General features: G+C 38.0%; 1 long non-coding RNA gene across 1 annotated transcript; it reads left to right on the plus strand.

The window, feature by feature from the left end:
* The first annotated feature begins 835 nt into the window (after positions 1–835).
* LOC143660780 (uncharacterized) lies at positions 836–15,614 on the plus strand. The gene is made up of 3 exons (XR_013164247.1): positions 836–866; positions 1,971–2,041; positions 15,553–15,614. It is a non-coding gene; the product is annotated as an uncharacterized LOC143660780 (long non-coding RNA).
* Positions 15,615–22,707: the final 7,093 nt, after the last annotated feature.

A 22,707-nucleotide genomic window follows, 5' to 3' on the forward strand; every position in this document is an offset into this window, starting at 1 on the left:
TGCAAGTCCAAATTCCATAGGACAGACAGAAAACTGGGAGCTCCAATGAAGTTTTGATGAATTCCCCAGGGGAAGTTGGCTGGCTGAATCAGAGAGAGAAATTCTTTCTGACTGCTGAAATAATCAGTTCTCTCTTTGAGGCCTTCAGCTGATTGGATGGGACTTTTCTTATTGCAGCAGACATTCTTCTTTGTTGATTTTAGATGTAATCAGTCATAGACACCATCAACTAAATAATGATTTAAATCCATGCAATGCCTTCACAGTAGCAATCAGGCCAGTGTTTGCTTGACCAATCATCTGGGTACCATAATCTAGTCAAGATGACACGTGAATTTAACCATCAAAGGGGTCATATTTTTAGTGTCCCACTGCTGACTCAAGACAAATTTTCCACCATGGTCTCAGTAACTTCCCCTCTTCTAAAGTATAATTCAATGTAAATATTTAAATTTTGAAGAGAGCTGAAATACAATTAATTCAACCCTCTTCCATTACACCAACAGATTGACTTTGATGCTACTGCTTGTGCTATTTTCTACCTACCCTCACCACAGCCATGTTTTGGCCCATGCTCCACTGCCTTCTGCATTATGGTGTGCGTGTTCAAGAGCAGAAGGTCGAATTATTCCTATACCTCTGTTTTGGGCATATTTTCAATATTGTTCTATGTAAAGTCTCTCTCTAATTTCTTTTTCCTATTTTTATCCTCAATTACTTCAGGACATAATGCACAGTCCTTTCTGCCATCTCATTTCTAGTCATCAGTGCCTATGACATCATCATCCATGATGCTGACTGTTCTGAGTGTCTGGTCTCATTGTTCATTGCCATCCCGACAGCAGTAACATGGCTCCACCTCAGAGGTCTCAGGCTCTTAAATTTCCCTCTCTGATTGTAGCCTTCTGTTCTTTCTTCTGTGCAATTCCTTCTCTGTGGTCTGCTCTTTATCCTCATTATAATTTTTCTCTTGAACTCTTTAAAGATCTCTTAATACACTAGTCTTGTGGGGCTCTTACAGCTCATCCAGCATGGTCACTTTTGGTCAGCATGTCAACATGGTAGCCATGACAATATCAGTCACCAGCCCTGGGGAAATTCATATTGTTTTCCCTCTCTACCCTCAATCCCAGGAAACGGAGACTTGGTTTATTACAAGTTCATGCTCCCTTACCTCAGCCGGGCTCTCCCTACTGCTCCTCAAGGGTATGGTGCACCATTCATTCTACTCCTGGTGCTGAGCAGTTCAACTGAACTTTCTCCCTGAGAAAGCTCCTGAACCCATGGTCCCAACAGATTCCGCGACTCCAACTTTGCTTAGAAACTGCAGGTCTTCAGGAGCTGCTTAAACATCCCCCTTTTCCCACTCAAATCTCTTTGGCTCTGTATTTTCCTTTTGCCTCTGTCTACCTCCACTACCATTTCTGACAAATTAAAGCCCTTCTTCTCCCTATGTGTCCTCTGTGTTCCTATACACAACCATTTCTAGGACTTTTCTCTAACACCTACCTCTTCAGATTTGACTTCTCCCCAGCTCTTTCTCCTTGCCTGACACATTGTTAAGTCTTGCCTAATCTACGATGACTTTCCTCAAATATTTTATCTTCAAAAGTTACTATTTCATATTTTCCTGTCTAATGTATTAAAAGAGCCTCTATTTCTCACTACCGGCTCACTCTTGACCACTACATGTTGGAGTTCAGCTTCAACTGCTTTCTGAAACTGTTCTAAGAGGAGCTGATCTCTACTCTTAGCTCATATCCCGCTCAGCCTGCCTGCAGTATTGGACACCACGATTACCTCCCTGTCCTTAATGTTTTCACCTGCCTCAGTGTGAATGACGCTGATTCTGTTTCTGACCCACTGACCACTTTTTGTCACCTCATAGTTCTCCTGTGGCCAAGTACCCTGTCTTACTTAACATCATAGGTGTTTGTTTGCCTTTCCTCATAAACCCATGGCTTTTGCAGGTTGTAAACTTTGTGAGCAGAGCTGTGCTTATTCTCCTTCAGCAGACAGAACCACAAGAGAGATAAAATAGGTAAGTTTGCCATAATATTTATTTCATTGCATGACAGAGTGGGGTTCTAGCCTTTTTAAAAGCGGGAAAGCCTTGTGGCACAGCTTCAGCATGGCATCTTATTCAAAGAAATAATTGGGCATAAATAATTACTGGAATCAATTCCAATTTGTACTGCAGACTGTGAGGAAAAAAAAAAGCCCAGGGATTTTATTTTTAATATGTAGCAGAAATTCTTTAAATCCTCTTTGCTATTTTCACTCTTAAAACCTTTTCCAAAATGGCAGCTGCTCATGAAATCACTCTCATATCCACCACCACCTTCATTATCCTTCTCCAGAACCCTCCCTCAGCTTAGCCTATGTTGTTCCCAACCTTCTCCGTCCTCTCTCTGCCTCTCACCTCAAAGCCTACTACCTTCTCTTATTTAGGCATTCTCTGAACATTTCATGGTGATCTTATTTGTTCGCTATGTGAGCTGCCCCCAACCACTCATTATCCCAATATGTATGAAAAGAGTCTATGAGTATCTAAGCCATTTTATTTCTACCTAAATCTATCTATCTATCTATCTATCTATCTATCTATCTATCTATCTATCTATCTATCTATCTATCTATCTATCCTCATCCTGGAACCTCATTCTGGAGGCTTCTTTATTCTCCAGAAACTTGTGACAAATTTGCTTCTAAAGTGTCAGTGGGCCCTTCACTAGGACTTCGTTTTTTTTTAAGTTTAATGTATATGAGCAACACTGTTCAGAGAAATGAGCAGGCAGAGGACAAGAAGCAGAACTGAAGGTCCACAAATACATCAAAAGGAGATTTCCATGGTGTGCTTTTTTGTCCAGCACATAAAATATGTATGTCCCCTAGAAAAGCCATGTTTTAATCTAAATCCCATTTCATAAAGGCAGAATAATTCCTATTCAGTACTGTACATTTGAAACTGTAATCAGATCATCTCCCTGGAAACATGATTTAATCAAGAGTGGTTGTTAAGCTGCATTAGGTGACGCCATGTCTCCACCCACTTAGGTGGGTCTTGATTAGTTTCTGGAGTCCTATAAAAGAGGAAACATTTTGGAGAAAGAAAGAGATTCAGAGAGAGCAGAGCAGAATGACATAGCCACGAGACACACAGTCCACCAGCCAGCAACCTTTGGAGATGAAGAAGGAAAATGCCTCCTGGGGAGCTTCATGAAACAGGAAGCCAGGAGAACAAACTAGCAGATCATGCCATGTTTGCCATGTGCCCTTCCAGCTGAGAGAGGAACCCTGATCATGTTCACCATGTGCCTTCTCACTTGAGAGAGAAACCCTGAACTTCATTGGTTTCTTGAACCAAGGTATCTTTCCCTGGATGCCTTAGATCGGACATTTCTATAGACTTGTTTTAATTGGGACATTTTCTTGGCCTTGGAACTGTAAACTAGCATCCGATTAAATTCCCCTTTTAAAAAAAGCCATTCTGTTTCTGATATATTGCATTCTGGCAGCTAGCAGACTAGAACACATGGGGACAACAGTGATCAACAAGTAAAGTGAATAACTGAGAGACGAATTTATGTATACAGGTATGCCACTATACGCTGTGAAGTGTGTGATAAGAAATGCATTAATAATAAAATGCTGTTTTCAAAAGTCTTATTTTTATTTCTTATAAATTAGAAAAAACTTAAGGTTATCTTTCTTACGACATCACTTATACTCAGTTGCATTCCACTGTGTTTTCTTTGGAAGAGAAATAGGCTGTCTGGGAAATAAAGCTATTAAACTGAGTACTTGGTACAACACATTGCCTGTCTTAAATCTGCTGAAGTCTATACAGTTGTTATAAATGCAAGAAAACGTAAATACAGGGCTCTGTATGATAGAGTTTGATATTTGTTAGTAAGGCAGGGCTAGAGGAAAGAATTGGACTAGCACACACCTCTCTCTTTTGAGGGGGAAACAAATTGTCAGGGCATCTGACTCACGTTCTCATTCTTCTCATACCACACCCTAACCATAGGCATATGAGCCTCGAGTTAAGGCATGGGGAAACAAACCACATCCTTTTAATTTTCTGTCTTTCTTCCTGACCAAACAAAACAGAGGTCCCGCTAGGGGCACGGTGAGGTGACCCTCCAGGCAGTGGACCAAAGCCAGACAGTGGAATCAGACAACTTCTTCGGTCAGATCTCAGGATCTAAAGTGCATCTGAGCCCAGACTAATTCCAGGCGGCATTCAGCTGAATCTCACTAAGTCCAGGATTTGTTGTTCAGTTGGATGGATATTTTCCAAAGATCACCTTGAGTGCCTTTGCCCAAGGCCCCAACTGCTCTCTATAGTCGACAACAGAATAAAAATGGAAGTAGCTAGCTTTAGGGTTTCTTCTCATGGGCAGCACCAGGAATCGAACCTGGGTCTCCAGTATGGCAGGCGAGAGCTCTACCGCTGAGCCGCCGTGGCCTGCCCACTACTTATTTTTAATTATTGCATTTAATTAATATTTGTTTTCAACAGAGGTCATATACAATAAGAAGAAAAAATGAAAATATGAGATAATCAACAAGGGTAAGGAGAAGATTGCAAATGTGATAACCATAAGAACTAATATAATTGCCAGATTAGCTCTAAAATGAGACTCAGATATTCTTGGCAGCTGAGACGAAAAGAGAACCACTATGAAGCCACATGCTTGCACCATACACAAAAGTTAATTTGAGATGAATCAAGCAAACTAAAAATATTAGGCTTTATAGGAAAAGAAAACATGGGATGTGATCTGGAAGTAGGCAAAGATTTCTTAGGCAGGACAAAGAAAATACTAACCGGAAAAAATATATATGCTTAAAGATATTTTATTAAAAAAAAACAAAAACAAAAAAATTGCTCTTGAAAAAACTCCTTTTAGATCACGAAAAGGCACAAACTATGAGAAATACTCACATTATATTTATCTAATAAAAACCTTAAAACCAGAATAAAGGATCCATACTACTCAATACTAAAAAAGGCAAACAGCCCCAAATTTTTAAAAGTGGACCAAAAACTTGAACAAAAAAGGAAGGTATATGAATGTCTATGAAGCATATGAAAAGCACTCAACATCATTAGTCATCAAGAAATTGCAAATCAAACCACACAGAGATACCGATACCATTATATACCTACTGAAATTAAAAAATTTGACACCATAAAATGATGGGGAGGATTAGAAGCTCTCATATATTGCTGATGGGTGTGTGAAATGATACATCCACTTTAGGAAGCATTAAACATACCTCCCACCTGATCTACCAACATACTTATATAAGAATGTTCATAGCAGCTTTAGTCAAAATAGCCAAAAGTCAGAGTCAACCAAATTATTCATTAAGAGAAGGATCAATAAGCGAATTTGTAGTTTATTCATACCATAGAATACTACCCAGTATAAGAGAAACAAACTACTGATACATACAGTAATGAATCTCACAAACATGCTGAGCTAAAGAAGTGAGGAGACACAAGAGAGTACGTATTCTCTGTTTCCCTTTATATGAAGTTCTACAACAAGAAAAAAATATTTTTTGGTGAAATATATCAGAATAGTAGTTTCCTGGTGGAGAGAGGGGAGATTAACCTGGAAGGGACATGAAAGAACGTTCTGGGGTGATGGAAATATTCTATATCATATAGGAGTTTGTCTTTTCTAATTACATAACATAAATTTGCGCAGATCTTAAGTGTTCAGTGTGATGAATTTTGACAAATGCACATGCCCACATAATCCAAAGTTTTTACTCAGCTATTCAATTGTTGAAATGAACAAGGTCCTCAACTACAGTTTCAAAACAAATCATAGAACAGATTTTATGTGTCTAAAGAACCACAGAGCTCTTATACATCTCCTGTCCTGGCCATTTTTTGTTCAGTTTTCAGCACATCCTGGAGGCACAACGATACCTTCTTTTAGGGTCCCTTCTTGGTTTCCTAATCTGTAGACTCTTGATCTCACCTTGAGCACCTGCAGGCTCTGCTCCATTGTGTGTCTGGGGACCGACAGCCACAACATCACCTGGAAGCTTGTTAGAAGTGAAAATTCCCAGGCTCCACTCTGGCCCTACTAAATCAGAATATCTTGGGGCTGGGGTCCAGGAATCTGTGTTTTAAGGAGCCCTCCAAGTACTGCAATGCCCATTAAAGTTTGAGAAGTGCTGCTGTATTTTAATCTGAGTGCTGTGTTAGGGAAAAGAACTCTGGGGGCAACAGCAAACCACCAGCAAAGTGTTGCAGCCTCAAGTCCTAAATAAATAAGTGAGCAAACCCTTGACTAGGAAGAACCACTTCGGAGCCAGCTGGCAGCCCCTGGGCAAGCACGAGTGTCTGGGCACAGGGAGTCCACTGTGTGACTGCCAGGACCTACCTCTCAGAAAAGCACCAGGGCTGGCCAAGAAACAAATGCCATTTCTTTCATTTCTCTCTTCTTTTTCCTGACCCAGTGGCATTGGTGACCTTCCTGCCAGATTGCATTACACGCAGGAAAGAAGGTCTAGTGTCTAGATTTGGTTCCTTAAGGGAAAAATGAATTGCTTCAGCTGGTGGAATATGTGCTTTCGAAAGGGCAAAGGGACTAGATGGCAGGAAAGCCTGAATGAGCAGCACTCACTTTGAAAGCTTTGGGTCAGAAAACTGAATAAGAAATGCCCAAGGCAGGTCGTTCACCTTGCTGGGATTTATGGTACAGGCAGGAATATTTGGAGGAAACTTAGAACCTGCCCAGGTCCTGCACCAGCCTACACATAGACCTGGAGATTTATGACTTACTTACTGCTTGGTGGTAGCCACATACCACATGTATATTAGGTTCACCAAGCTAGATCCGTATTTCCCAAATGTGGACCCAGTACATTCTCTTGATTCTTTTAACGTCTCATACCCTTTTGCATACTCAAGGCAGATGCCAGAGAAAATGGTTAAGACGCCTCAAAACATCATAAATACGTATGTGGGAATATGAAATTGCATGAGAAATGCCACCTCTCTCATAGGGTTGATAACATAAATATCACCTATTCTTCACTTGCATTGAAATAATCAACTGAGACTTCAAATAGATTGAGGGAATAAATACAAAAAAAATTTGATCTCATTTAAAATAGATCTTAAAAATAAAAGGTGAACAGTTAAGGGAAAATCAATCAGACTGAGCATTGAATCTCAGTTTAGCCGCTTCTTAGCTAAGTAGCCTTGGATAAGTTACTTACATTTTCTGAGCTTCATTTTCTCCATTTATAAAATAAAAAAATCCTCTCCCAGTTGTGTGAGGATTAAAGAATAAAATATATATAAAGTACACAGTATAGTACTGACTCCTGGCAACTATTCAATAAATAGAGAAAATAATGATGATAACAAAAGGTGAAATAAGTGACATTAGTTTGGAATGCAGAGAAGATAAATATTTATGGATACATAATTCATTTATGTAACTACATTTTATTTTTAAGAGCACCTTCTAGGAAGATGTAGGAAGGTAATAAAAGGGAATCCTATTTAATTTCCCAATACATTGCATTTTGGGTAACCAGGGAAAAATCACAGTCAAGTATTAATAAGCAAACTTACTTAAAATGATTGCAATCAGGGTAGAAGGAAAATAATAGAGCTTCTGCTTAAAAGATTTAAAATTGAAAACAGTTTCATTCACAAACAAGCCTTTATTAAGTTTGAGTTATTTTCAGTAGACAATTCCATGTGCCTATGGACCTTTTCACATTAAAAAAGACATTGGATAGACTTCATTTTTGCTGTTTTCATATATTTTCTCATTAATCAAAAGGTGAATTCGTAATTGCTTTTTTTGGTTACATTGTGTCAAATTTTTGCCTAGAGTCTGGGTTGCAGTACCCATAAGATGCTCCATCTTCCTCATCAATTTAGAGGTTTCAGTCACAAACAGAATTAACATGAAACATGAATAACTAGTATTAGTGCTTCTCCATATTTTGAAATATTCTCCATGTTTAACATAAAAGTACCTACCTAAATGAAATTAATATTTAAATAAAAATTAATTTGAACCCAGAGATATAAACAGCAAGAGCTCTTTGTTTGGTCTTTGCAATTGTTAAGAAAGAAAATGCTCAATTCCCACAACTCAGAGCCAGACCAAAAACCAACTTGGATGTGTGATCTATTATGATAAGGAGAAGTCTCTGATTACAGCTCTTACAAAACTTCAATTTTTTTCACCACAACAAGCATCACTTTTGACAGTTCTGTTCCAGAGAAGACAGAAGCTCTTACAAATTTGCTATCATTTTATCAGCCTCATTCTCTGCTTTGGAGGTCAGAGGTCCAGAGGTTATGAAGTTGGTGTGAATCTTTTAATGAGGTCCAGAGAGAGAATCTATCCTTACCTTCAGAGAAAAGCTAAGGGGGAATTTACTGCTTTTAAATATCTGGAGGATTTGTCTATTTTTCCCTATGAGACAATTGGTACAGTAGAAATTATTTTGGATTTGACATTATAAGTCATTGGTTCAAGTTCCAGATCTTTTTTTTTTTGCTAGTTTCTTGAACCCAGATGAAGTGTCTGAGTTTAAATTTCATTCGATAAAGTAGGTCATAGCAGGATCTAGTACCACTTTTAGATCTTGCATTTTGAAAGGCTCTGCTCTAGCCTTCCTGTGGTTGTGTCCTTTCTCACAAGGCTAATAGTTACAGGTACCAAAGAAAGCTGGGTCCACACAGACCCGATGCCTCCCTCTTCTAGACCATGATCTGATCCCCAGGTACCCAGAGTTCTCTGTCCCATATGGACCTGGCCGTCATCCAGAGCTGCACAGGCATCTTCCCTGGTCCATCCTCCTGAGGATACACTGCACTTCTAATGGACACACCCCAGGCCAAGGGAGTGGTAAACGGGATCTACTTGCATGGGATCCCACCTATACAACATCCCACCTATATCCCTTATGGTATAGTTCATAGCAGGGGATGGGAAGAGAAAGGAGGTAGGCTGGGACTGCCCATTTGTGTTCTTGCCTGAGGCTTCACAAGTGTATATGGACAGGTCTAGCATATCAGTCATTCTTATTATATGGTTCATTCCAAAATTAGATACTGAAAAGCCATCCTTTGTCAGATAGAGTGCTAGGTTCCATTGACACAGAGGTAAAAACGATTGTGCCTTAGAAACAGTCATAACCTAACAGGAGAAGCCCATAACTAAACACATGCTTTCAGTACCATATGTAAAGGACTATAAATCCCCACCTTTTTCTTGCCCTCTGCATCTGTTCAAATGACAATGGATTGCTGATTAACTTCAGACTCCAGTCATTGGAACCAATATTGATTGAGGTCCTTCTGGGTGGCAAAAGAGTTCCATGAGGAGAAGGTAGATAAACAAATTAGTATTACTTTGTGGACATGCCATGGGGCACAATTGTCTTTCCCATTCGGTCTGGAGGTGACATAGCAGAGAAGTCAAAAGCCCAACTCCAAAGTCATGGACACTGGGTTTGAATCCCTCTCTGCAATCCACTATGGATATGACTTCCGGCTAATAACTTCTCTAAGCTCAGTTTATTGATTTTTTAAATGGGAATAATGCTCTCTTCCTTCTATATAAAATGGAGTTACAAATGAAATAAAATTTGTAAAATACTTAGCATAGGATCTGGTATGTAGTAAACATTCTGGAATTAGTTTGTATTTAAAAACTGAAGATGTCAGATTTATATACCATTTCTTCATACACACAGAAGGTAAATTTTCTATAACTACTACCTTCTATTTTCCAATAGCTAGTGCAAAACAAAACATGATATAAGCTAAAGAAGCAGTTTCCAGATTTTACTTTCCTAGCTCTATTAGTACCACCTTCTTTGAGGATGGGGATTGGGTCTCATCTGTGTTTATTTTCTTCATAACTAGCCTGGATCCTGACACAGTATGTATTGATTCAATGGATACATGAATTAAAGAGAGATGGAAAAAATATTTTCAACATCACATTCAGTATGAGTTATTACCTACATTAAACTGGAAACGAGGCGGTGATTAGAAGTTCTCTAACTGTATATACAATAGAAGCTTTACCCCCGGAGTTAATAAACCAGAGCAATCTGAAGTCTATCCAAGAATATTTCTTAGTTGACTATTCCAGACAGAAAATTCCAATGAAGAACATTGGCAATGAATGTGTTTCTGTTTATTTCTGTATGTTGTCTTCATATACTCAGCTTCCATGGGGTCAATGAGAATTCTCTAAGAAACAGCATTTAACTGAGTTATCAGTTGAATATTTATTAAAAATATGACTAGGTGACATACTTTGCACATTTTTCTGAAGTATAGGTGTGGAAAATAAAAAGACACAAGACATAAAAATAGAAACTTCTTTTCAAGTGATTGTTTTCTTTCCCTCTCCATCCCATGGGAACATATTCCTGAAATATACTAAAAATCAATAAGAAAAGATAAACCAATATTCAAAATTAACCTTTATGTGTAACTTTTTAGTAGAAAAGCCAACTGAGTAGACTAGCTCACTTTTTTAAAATTTATTTTATTTTATTTTTTTAAATACCAAAAAACACCTAACAAATGCAAACTTTCCTATTTTGATCATTCCCTTCTACATGTATAATCAGTAATTCACAATATCACATAGTTGCATATTCATCATCACGATCATTTCTTGGAACATTTGCATCTATTCAGAAAAAGAAATAAAACGAAAACAGAAAAAAAATTTATACATATCATACTCCCCACCCCTCCCTTTCATTGATCACAGCATTTCAAACTGAATTTATTTTAACATCTGTTCCCCCATTACTTATTTTTATTCCATATGTTCTACTCATCTGTTGACAAGGTAGATAAAAGGAGCATCAGACACAAGGCCTTCACAATCACACAGTCACATTGTGAAAGCTGTATCATTATACAATCATCTTCAAGAAACATGGCTGCTGGAACACAGTTCTGCATTTTCAGGTAGTTCCCTCCAACCTCTCCATTACATCTTGAATAACAAGGTGATATCTACTTAATGCATAAAAATAGCCTCCAGGATAACCTCTTGACTCTGTTTGGAATCTCTCAGTCATTGACACTTTGTCTCATTTCACTCTTCCCCCTTTTGGTCGAGAAGGTTTTCTCAATCCCTTGATGCTGAGTCTCAGCTCAATCTAGGATTTCTGTCCCATGTTGCCAGGAAGGTCCACACCCCTGGGATCATGTCCCACTTAGACAGGGGGAGGGTGGTGAGTTTACTTGTGCTGGCTGGAGAGAGAGGCCACATCTGAGCAACAAAAGAGGTTCTCTTGGGGGTGACTCTTAGGTCTAATTTTAAGTAGGCTTGACCTATCCTTTGTGGGATTAAGTTTCATATGAACAAACCCCAAGACTGGGGGCTCAGCCTATAGCTTTGGTTGTCCCCACTGCTTGTAAGAATATCAAGAATTCAACTTGGGGAAGTTGAATTTTCCTGTTCTCACCATTCCCCGAAGGGGACTTTGCAAATACTTTTTTATTCACTGTTCAAATCACTCTGGGATTTATCGGGGCATTACTCTGGACAAACCCACAAAATCTCATGTCCTACTCAAGGCTCCATGTACTTATGGTGTTCAATTAAGCTGTCTACATAAGTTATATTAGGAAATGCACTAGTCAAAATATAAATTTTGTAACGAATAAATATTTTTTGCTTTAGTCTCACACATAAGTTGAAATTTTAAAGTATTAATTGCCATCTATTTTCAGCACCCTGCAGTAATGATATTCCTTTGTTCTCCCTCATGCAAAAACATTTTAAAAATTTGTACATTTAAACTAGCTCACTTGTATATCAGGTTAGGAAATCTGATAATGTCCCAACTTGGTTTGGTATAAAATTCCTGAGTCACACTTTTATTTTTCCTTTAGAGAGATGTAGATGTTACTCTGTGGTCTTTTAGCATTGATGTTTACCCAAGAAAAGTCTGAAAATAATGAGATTTTAACTTTTTGATGGTAAACAATGGTAGGTTTTATTTTTTCTTTCCCTTGCTTAGATGCTTGTAGATTTCTTTGTTTACTTGTAAGGCTTAAATTTTGTCATATTCTGGCATTGTTTTTATGTTATTAATTTTTCAGTTGATTAGTTTGTGATATAAATGAATATGAGGGGAACCTGAATCGAAGCTGGAGGCAAAGTAGTATATAAATAGCGTTGCAAGCTTGGAGATGGGGCCAAAGTGTGGGCGAGGTTGTTTGTTTTAACCTTATACAGTTTGTATACAGGTCTGTAGAAAGTGGTGTAAGTTCCAAACTATGCCTTGGGGAATGGACAGGCGAGTACTTGAGGCTAGCAGGGAAGTGCCTGGGAAGTAAGCGGACCCAAAAGGAGCCAGCGGGCAAAGCAGGACTCACAGGGTTGAGGAGCGGATGAGCCTCAGACCAGCGGGCCTTGGCATGCAAAGAATCAAGAGGCATCAGCAGGGCATTCTAGGTCTCAGTGGTAGATAGCTTCTGAAAAGTGCCTGAATTGCACTTCCTGGAGGTCTGGGTGGATATATGAAATAGGTGGGAGGCAAGGCAGATTTGGGTAAACACTAGGAAAAAGGGCAAAATTCTAGCTGAGACACCTGTGAAACTAGTGCCCTGAAGATGTTGGGTTTCAGGTCCCAGAATAATACCAAATCATTCTGATTGATAAGAAAGGAGCTCAGGCCTCAGCGGTGTAGTCGACAAATGGCTGATTTTCATGCCTAGCCTGAGGGAGGGAAAAACTGATGAACCACTTAGTGTAAAGAGTGGCAATTGAGGACAGTTTTTAAGTGCTGCCCTTAGAGTGGGCTTCGTGCTAAAGCGTCCTTATGTGCCTTACTGTGTAATCTTCACAACCCTGCATGAGGTGGGGATCATAATCCAAATTTAGAGATAAAAAACAATGGATTTCTTTTTTTTTTAAGATTGAACAACTTGTGAAAGTTATCACATAATCTAGTACAGGCTTATTTCTTGTCATTTGCTGCTCTGGCTAAGGATATTTTCACTTTTTGATGGTTTTATAAATATTTTAATGGAATTTCTCTAGAAGAGAGTTACTGTCTTCACGGAAGTCTCCCGTATATGTTTGGCCATGCCTGCAGTGATGTCATCCTGGCTATCTGAACCAGCATTTCTTGAACTTCAATGTATATAAGACACACCTGGGGAACTTATTAAGATCGCAGATTCCAGAGTTTCCCCAGAATTCACGTAGGTCTGGGATGAGGCCCAGGGACTGTATTTTAAACACACATCAGAGGTGAACTCATGTGCAAATACTACATGACTTTGCTTTGAGATAAACTATAATAAAACAATATTTGATTAAATATGTGATTAAAGGGGGAAATGTTAGATTGCACATATGGTAATAAAATAAAAAAAATCAATGGAACTTTGCAAACACTGAAACTTAATGGAGGTAAAAATGACATAGAAAGTAGCATTTGCTGTCACATTTAGCAATGGCCCCTCTTAAGTAAAATAAAATGGCTGCCTGCATTGCATTTTCTTAGGAGAGGTCCCCCACCCCCTTTTCAAGAGGGGCTTTTCCAGAAGACACTAACAATTGGCCTGCAGAGATTTTTCCAAGAAAGTGGAACGCTCCCTGGAGGCTTGCTGATAAGCAACACCTGGCGATAAAACTAGTTTCATTCCTGTAAAGATAGGTTATCAGAATGGACTAGCATATCTTAGTAATCAACATATACCTTCTCCCCATTTTGTAAGACTCCCCTTTGTAAAATGGTAACTTAATGTCAGCCAATCAAAACATTTCCTCCCTGCTTCTGCCTTGGCCCCGCATAACTGCCTTTTCCACTCCCTCCATTGAGCTCCCTTCTACTTCCTGAACGGGATGCTGCCTGATTCCTGAAGTTCTCAATAAAGCTGTGAGATCCTAAATTGCATGAAAAAATTTTCTTTTACCATCCCTATTCCTCCAGAATTTTTTATTACAGAATGGAAGGAATGATCACAGAACTGCCCTTGCTGCCCCTCGGGAGCTCAGGTAGGGGAGGATGTGAAAGCTGGTGAGTTGTAGGGCAAGGGAGAGTCTTGGGACGCTCTTACACGATGCTGCTTTGACTGGCAAACAATGAATCACAAGGTCAAAGTGAAAGTGTCTGGAATTTCTCCAAAGCACAACAGATAGAGGCTAACTTGAACTGGGAATATCTTTTAGCAAATTTATCTGTTTGTATTTTGTTTTTATTTTCTTATAAATCTGGGGTTAATGATAACTACTTATTAGCTTAAATAAAAACCTGGTTGTTTGTTAGGCATTTCCTTATTTTGAAATAATGAGTAATACTGGATTCATACCAGAATATGTTTATAAATTATTAAATATTTTATTTACACTAAAAGTATTTAAATTGATGATAGGAGTAGATGGCTAAATTAATACATTTCCCAACAGTGATGTCTTGTTTCTAGATACGAACCCAATCTTTTCAGGTGGACATTTCATACTTGTGCAGGCACCACAAACCCAGGCAACCTCACTTGTCCTAATAGACTCCTTCCTAAAAACTTACCGAAAGATGTTCTTCTAGAAACCCAATCATGTTGAAAACTTGCCATTTATGATAATTATATCATTGTTTTTCCTATGGAAAAAAATACCCAGTCACTAATTAATCCATCTTGGCAAATCTGGACTTAATTATATTTGTATGCATTTATGCAAATTTTGGCAGCATTTGGAACCTTACAGAATGAATGAGGACAGATAAAAAGCATCTTTGGAATGAAGAATTTTATAACAAGGAAAAATATCACATGGGACATTTTATTTGAATAAGCAACACTAAAAATAAGCACTCTTAACTTTGCAATACATTGATATTTACAAGGAGAAGACAGCTAGTACAGTCATAACGGCAAAATATAAAAATCAGTACAATACAAATTTTATATGTTTCTCATGATGGAAGACTGTACTATTATCTACAGACCAGAGCAATCCCACGGAAAAGAATACAGCCGAGAGTGCCAGGTGTCAAATTAATGAAGGACTTGAACCATCAAAGAAGGTAGGTTCCATGCATCTGGCTTTTCTTTCACAGAAACTGGCAAAACATCACTAGTTCTAATCCTACAACTGCAGAAGTTTAAAACAGGTTGAGGCAATGATATTTTATAGTCTAGCATGTAAAGAAAAACAATCATAGGTATGATATAATTGCAGGGGTAATAAAACATAAACACCATTAATGCATTAATTTTATATTTGGGTTTTTCTTTTTTCCATGGTTGGCTTACCAACTTGCAAATTCAAGTTTTTTTCATTACAAAATCATTTACATATTTTGTCATTTGTCCATCTTAATACAAACACATTGGATTTGATCATTTTTACTGGAGATTGGTATAATTGAAAATTACAGAGGATTTACAAAGGTTTTTATCAAACCTGGAGAGGGAGGGGGTGGTGCACTGGGATGTGAATAGCTGTCCTTCGGACTTCTTAGATACCTGTAAATTAATACATTCCTTCTTGTCCTCCTGAGGCCATCACTATGTTCTTTTTTTCAACTTCTATTGAAGGGCAGGCTTATTGGAAGACCACCGTGTGATCTTGGCAAGTGATTTATTAAACTCTCTAAGATTCAGTTTCCTTGCTTCTGAAATGAAGATAATAATACCTGCTTCAGAGGATTATTTAAAAGAGAAAAGACCATTCAGAAGTACTTCACACGGTTCAGGACTCAATAAATGATTGCTATCATTTTAATGCTGAAAGAGAAACGAGAGTCAGAAAGAGGTGCCTCGCTTTGATTCTGTTTTTGCAGCTCCTAGTTAATGTGGTTAGGAGCCAGCTCTTCAAAGTAAGGTTGGCTCACAGGTTCATGACATCAGCTACAGTAACAAAATGAGCTCAATCAATGGATGAGCTCAGTCATCGGATACCGATTGGAAACTACATCTCCTGTGGGGAGATGTTAAGTGTTTTCTCTGTATTTAAATAGAAGTAGGTGCTCTAATAAGAATGTCAAATAAGGTATGTATGTTATGTTAAGAATTTGTCTATAACTTTTTCTGTAACTGAGGGATACAAATAAATCTTGAGGGGCCACAGTAAAGAAGCTCCATGCTCCTGATGTACAATTATGCCAAGGCTGTAGGATGGGCCATTCTAATGCTTCTTAATTATAGGGTAGTCACACTGGGTAGTCCCAGCTCTTTGCCTCTGACCCTCCTCTCCCACCTTCAGAAATGGGCTCCACTTCACTTAAAGACTGAAAGCTGATTCATTCTTACTGTGGTCTTTGAGATACCACAGATTAACACAGATCAAGTTTAATCCTGTAAAATGCTTCATTAAAAAAACAGTCATGTGGTCAAATATGTTTCAAAAAGGTTCCATATTACAGCCTCTCTTTTGGATCTTCACACTCCATAGTAGAGTATTAAAGGCTTTGAGAGGTTCTGTTTAATCCAATTTTCCCGATATTATTTGATCTCCTTAATTGTTTCACATAACTTTATTTGATATCCAGCATAACTGTTGTCCTGCAGAGCAAACTTTGGGAAACACTAATTTAGATATAACTCCCTTGCTGTCAGAGAGGTTAAATTGTTTTTAAAACAAAGATATTATTATACCTAATTGTGTTTGAATAAATCTCTTGCAATTTTACTCACTTGAGCATTTTCCTTTCCTGGCTTCTTGTCTGTTTATCTTGGGACCCATATATCAAATGTTAGTATCTCAAATTTCCTTGAGATTAGATGAGGGAAAATAGGAGATAAAATCTTAAAATAGAGGAAGAGACCCTGATAGGATTGAAATTTTAAATATTATATATGTGCAAATATTGCTTATGCATTAGGCATAAAAGAGCATGAATCCTCCATGTACAGACCTTCCAACCGCTATGCATTGTACAAAAGGCAACCTGAGTATGAAGAATGAAAAGTCCCCACATAATCGTTCTTTAAATTCTGTGTTGGTGGAGAATCCATAAATAGCAGGGTTGTCTGAAGATCCACAATTAGCACCCTGATAATGTCAAATTTTATAGTGAATTTGGACAAGATCTGTATTCTGTTTCTCAGAAACAACTTTCAGGAACTGCCCTATATTAGCCACTTACAATTTACCCATAGATGCTACCTACTTGATGAAGACACTCATTCTTCCATCTCCTTTCAAAATGGGATATTGTATTAATTTTCCTCTGATGCTTGAGCTAAGAAGGGGCAAATTTTCCTGCTTGTCTGTACAAAATAAAGGGAAGTTCCATAGAAGTTGGTATGTGAGATAAGAGATCCCAAACTCAACACAAATTTTCATGTGGTGTCTAATGATCTAAGATGTTTCAAACGAATGCTAAAGAATCCTAAGGTAGAAAAAATATATACCAAGTCAAATTTTAAGGGATAATACAAGGGAATCAAGCAAATCCTGTTTAAATTTTTCCCCCGAGCTTCTCTGGTTTCTGACCACTTTATACCTCAGAAAAGAAGAGGGCAAAAAAAGAATTCCAGGGGAATTAACTCATAACATTCTTGAGCATTAACAGTGCATGAAACAAGACTCTCTGGAATGAGGTATCAGCTACATGTTAGCTGAACAATTTAGTAACATATCCGTTAGAACAAAGTTCAGGCAGTCTCCAAGCTGATACATTTAAAAAATGTGGCACACAATCCATCAGCTCATTTTCTAATCAAGTGATCAGAATGAAAGGTATATTCAGTTGCAGGAAGACCAAATGCAAATATGTGCACATATGAAAATATGTATGTAGCTTGTTTTTCCTGGTGTCAAAGAAACAGATGTTTTTCTTTCAACATATATTTTCAATTTCTGAGCTTTCGTCTTGGTATCTGGGCTATGATAAAATCATATTAGATGATGTATTAAGTTCTTTCCATGTTAAATTATTCCATTTTTATAACTTTATTTTCTATCCTTGTTCCCTCTTCATTGGAAAAGTAGTCATTGCCAAACACCAACGTACAGACTGGCTGCAACGAAGTCTTCTGGTGAGCATTGTAAAAAAAAACTATTGATTCTTAGGCTCCATCTCCAGAGATTCTGATTCAATAGGTCTGGAGTAAGGTTCAAAGCATTTTTCCAAAAACTCTCCAAGTGATACTCATTCTAACATGCAGCCGGGTTTGAGAACTACTGACCTAGAGTTATAGTGTTTTCATTTGGAGCCCATTGCTAAATATCTCTGAATCACTGAAGATGCTCTCAGTGCTAATAACAGAAAAACCGACTGATTTATACAAAAAGGAAATTTATACTCTCAAATAATTGGAAACTTGAGATGGAGTATCTTTCGTGTTTTGGTTCCACTTTTTTCTGATTCTCTTGGCAACTCTGCCTGCCTCTGTGAGGGGTTTTAAACCTCAGACTTTTAATAAGTCACTTTGTCCCTTGTGTTTATTTTGGAGGAGGAAAGAAAGCTTTTCAAGAGCCTCCCTTCATCCTTTCCCCTTGCCTTTTCTTGGCCAAAATTGGATCACATACTCATTTGGAAACCAGAAGTCATGGTATTACCAAGTTCAATGATTCCCAGCCTTGGTTGCACATTTGAATCACATGGGGATATTTTAAAAATTATGAATATCTAGATCTAACCCCCAGAAATTTTTATTTACTTAGTTGGGGTGTGGCCAAGGCATCCAGTGCTTTTAGTTTCCCAGGAAAGTCTAATGTACAGCCGAGTTTGGAACCTCTGTTAGATTAATTGTGTAGGGATGGAATACTGCTGAGGAGTCATCTACCATGACCACTAAAATCCCTTCAAATCCTTTAAGCAAAAGAACCTGTATTTTATGCTGGTGCTGCAGCCACTTAGAAAGATTCCAGACTTACCCAAGGTAAGAAGAACTGTAGGTGCCAGAGACACTTTTGACTCTCAGACAAGTATGCTTTCTGCCATGAAACGCCTACTTCTGCGAGTGGATGTGTAAAGGATAGGTCATGCAGAAAGCCTGGCAGCTTATCCTTGGTGTCTCCAACACCATTTACGTTTAAATGATGTCAGGGAGAACTTGCTATAGCCAGTATGGGGAAAGCAAAAAACAAAATAAATGGATATAATCAAAAGGAGTCAAACCACAAGGATGATGAAGGCAGATTAAAATCATAGGAAACTTTCACTTTCTGTTGAGGAACTATACCCCTTGTTAGCCTCACTAACAGCATGCTCTTTGATATGCATGGGGGAAAATTCTCCTTCTTTTAGAAAATATATTCTAAATCTCTTGTGGTGAAACAGGATGGTGCTATGGAAGGAAGAGACCTCTGTGAAGTGGGAAGGGAAAGATTAGATTTTTGACATGGTCTTTAAGATACGTACTTTCCCAAAAATAGTCATAGAATTTAGCAAACTGGCTTCTAACCAAGAGAAAATCATTCTGAGTTATTTACAAGCCTGAGATCACCAAGTGGATTTTCATAACTATACATTCACATTATGTTTACAACTTCGGATTTTTTTATCTTGCATTTTATAACTATTCATGTTCTCATGAATGTAAATCAAATGCCTTTCTTGATCTCTTAACTAGCAAAGACTGTCTTTGTTTGGGATTCATATAATCAAAATGCTGAAAATTATTTAGATTTAATAAAAAAAGAGAGATGTTAGAAATTCCTTAGATTAGAGTGATTTCAGCAAAGGAGTTATGAGTAAATTCTAGAAAAGAAAGAAAAAGAAATAAGATGACTACGAACTGATTAACTTATTAATAAAAATCCCTATATTAAATCTAAAACATACCCCCTTAAAACTTGAAGATGGTTTGGTGCCTCTAAATAAAATACTCTTATGTATTTAATGTTTCATATCTGATTTTTTGTTACCTTAAAGAGTTGATGCAGACTGAATATACAGTTTTGAGAATAGTTTAGATAAATTCATGATAGCTCCACTATTGGTCATTAGAGATGTTTAAAGAACTACTGTCATTACGAGGGACTTTTATTCTTTTCAAAATGTATATCATAGTGCCACTGTCAGAACCAAAAGGCTCAGTGGGCAAATGATACTCTTTTCTTTTAATTGGAGAAGTTGTAGGTTTACAGAAAAGTCATGCATAAAATACAGAGTTGTCATATATCTCCTTATTATTAACGTATTGCACTAATGTGCCATATTTGTTGCAATTCATAAAGAATATTTTTGTAATTGTACTATTAACTGTATTTATACCATTAACCATAGGTCATCATTTACAATAGAGTTCACTCTTTGTGTTGTACATTTCTATATGGTTTTTTTCTTTTTATTCCAGAAATATATACATCCTAAAATTTCCCCTTTTACCCACAATTCACATATAATATTCAGTGTTGTTAATTACATGCACAATGTTGTGCTACTATCACCACCGCCTATTACCAGACTTTAAAGTCAACCCAAACAGCTTGGGTTATCTCAAGCATTAACTCCCCATCCCTTACCTCTAACGTGGTCCCTGGTAACCTATGCTCTAGATTATGACTCTTTAACTCTATGAGTTCACTTATTCTAATTGCTTCATATCAGTAAGATCATACAATATTTGTCCTTTTGTGCCTGGCTTATTTCTCTTAACACATGTATCAAAACTTTGTTCCTTTTGTCCCGATGCCTGACCATGCAAAAAAACAAAACAAAACAAAACAAAACAAAAAAATGCAAAAAACTTTGTTCCTTTTAATGACTGAATAATACTCCATTGTATGCATATACCACATTTTATTTATCCATTCATCAGTTGATGGACACCTGTGTGGCTTCCATCTTTTGACAATTGTCAACAATGCTACTATGAATGTCGATGTGAAAATATCTGTTGGAGTCCCTATTTTCAATTCTTTTGGGTATATACTTAGAAGAGAGATTGCCAGGTCACATGGTAATTCTAAACTTAACTTTCTGGAGACCTGTCAAAATGTTTTCCATGGCAGCTGTGCCATGTTACTGTCCCACCAACAAATGAATGAGGGTATTATTTTCTAATTCTTAGAATCCTTTTTTTCTCTATGCTGTGTGGTGGGGGTCACATTACATTCTTTTCCATGTGAATATTCCATCATTGCAGTACCATTTTTTTGGAGTGCATAGACCAGGGATCAAACCTGGGTCTCCCACATGGCAGGCAAGAATGCTTACCCTGAACTACCCATGCACCCCCTTAATTCTTACATTCTTGAGGTATTCACTGATGGTCCCATGTTGAAAGCAATGTTTCCTAGAAAGGAAACCATTGACATTTGTTACCCCATCACATACTCATTCAAAACGTAACTAACATTAGCGGAGCACCAATCATGGATGCACTGGAGATACTGAGAATAGTTACTGTATTAGTTTGTTAAGGTGACAGAATGCAGTATACCAGAAATGGAACAGCTTTTAAAGAGAGAAGTTAATAAGTTTACAGTTCTAAGGCCATGAAAATGTCCAAATTAAGGCATCAACAAGAGATTACCTTCACTCAAGAAAGGCTGATGCCATCTGGAACATCTCTGTTAGCTGGGAAGGCATGTGCTTGGCATCTGCTGGTCCCTTGGTCCTGGGCTCTGTTGCTTTCAGCCTCTGTTTCCTGTGGGGGTTCCTGACTTGGCTTCTCTGGGCCTTCGCTTAGCTCTTCTGGGGCACAACTCTGGGTCCTGGCTTACTTAACATTTCATGGGAAGGCACATGGTGATGTCTGCTGGGCTTGTCCTATGTGTAGACATTTACTGTCTCTGTTGGCACTCCAAGCATCTCTAAACATCTGTGTCTCTGTCAGCTCTGAAGCAACTATTCTCCAAGTGTCAGCATGTGATGCATCTCTGTTGGCTCTGGGCTTTCTCCAAAATGTTTCCTCTTTTGAAGTATCCCAGTAAACTAATCAACGCCCATCTTGAATAGGCAGATTCACATCTCCATCAAATCAAAAGGTCACACCCACAATTGGGCGTGCCACATTTCCATGGAGATAATCAATAAAAAGTTTCTGCCCTACAGTGTTAAATCAGAATTAAAAGAAATAGTTGCCCCCACAAGATTGGATCAGGATTAAACCATGGCTTTTCTGGGGTATGTACTAGTTTCAAACAAACACAGATCCTGAGCCCAATATTGGGCTTTGGAGATAATGAGATTAGAAACACAGTCTCCAAACTTAAGAACATCCTTTCTAGGGGAAAGATAGTTAAGAAAATTATCCATGGCAATTCAGTGTGTTACATTTCATAAGATGGGTGAGCATGGGATGCTTCAGCCTAGGAGGTTGGGGTAGGGTGGGGAACGAAGAACTTTGTGGAGGGTATGATGATTGCATATGAATTAAGCAGGCAGTGAAAGGAGAAAAAGACATTTTGGTAAGAGGAGGTGTCTTAATTTGCCAAGCTTCACTGACAAATACCACATACTGGTTGGCTTAACAACAGGAATTTGTCCTACAGTTTTGAAAGCTAGAAGTCTAAAATTAAGGTATCAACAAGACTATTTTTTTATTCCCAAAGTTTGTAGCATGCTGGTGTTGCTTGCTTCAATCCTTCGAATTCCTTGACCTGCAGTCACATGATGATATCTTGACCTCTGTTCCTTTCAGTTCAGGCTGGCAGTGCGTCTGCTCATACGAAATTACAAATCCATATTGGTTTTGTGTGTGGTTTTGTGTGTGGTCGAACCATCAGACAAAAGAATCTCCTTAGCAAAAGCTGTTGA

The sequence above is a fragment of the Tamandua tetradactyla genome, chromosome 2 (assembly GCF_023851605.1).
Source record: "Tamandua tetradactyla isolate mTamTet1 chromosome 2, mTamTet1.pri, whole genome shotgun sequence".
NCBI lineage: Eukaryota > Metazoa > Chordata > Mammalia > Pilosa > Myrmecophagidae > Tamandua > Tamandua tetradactyla.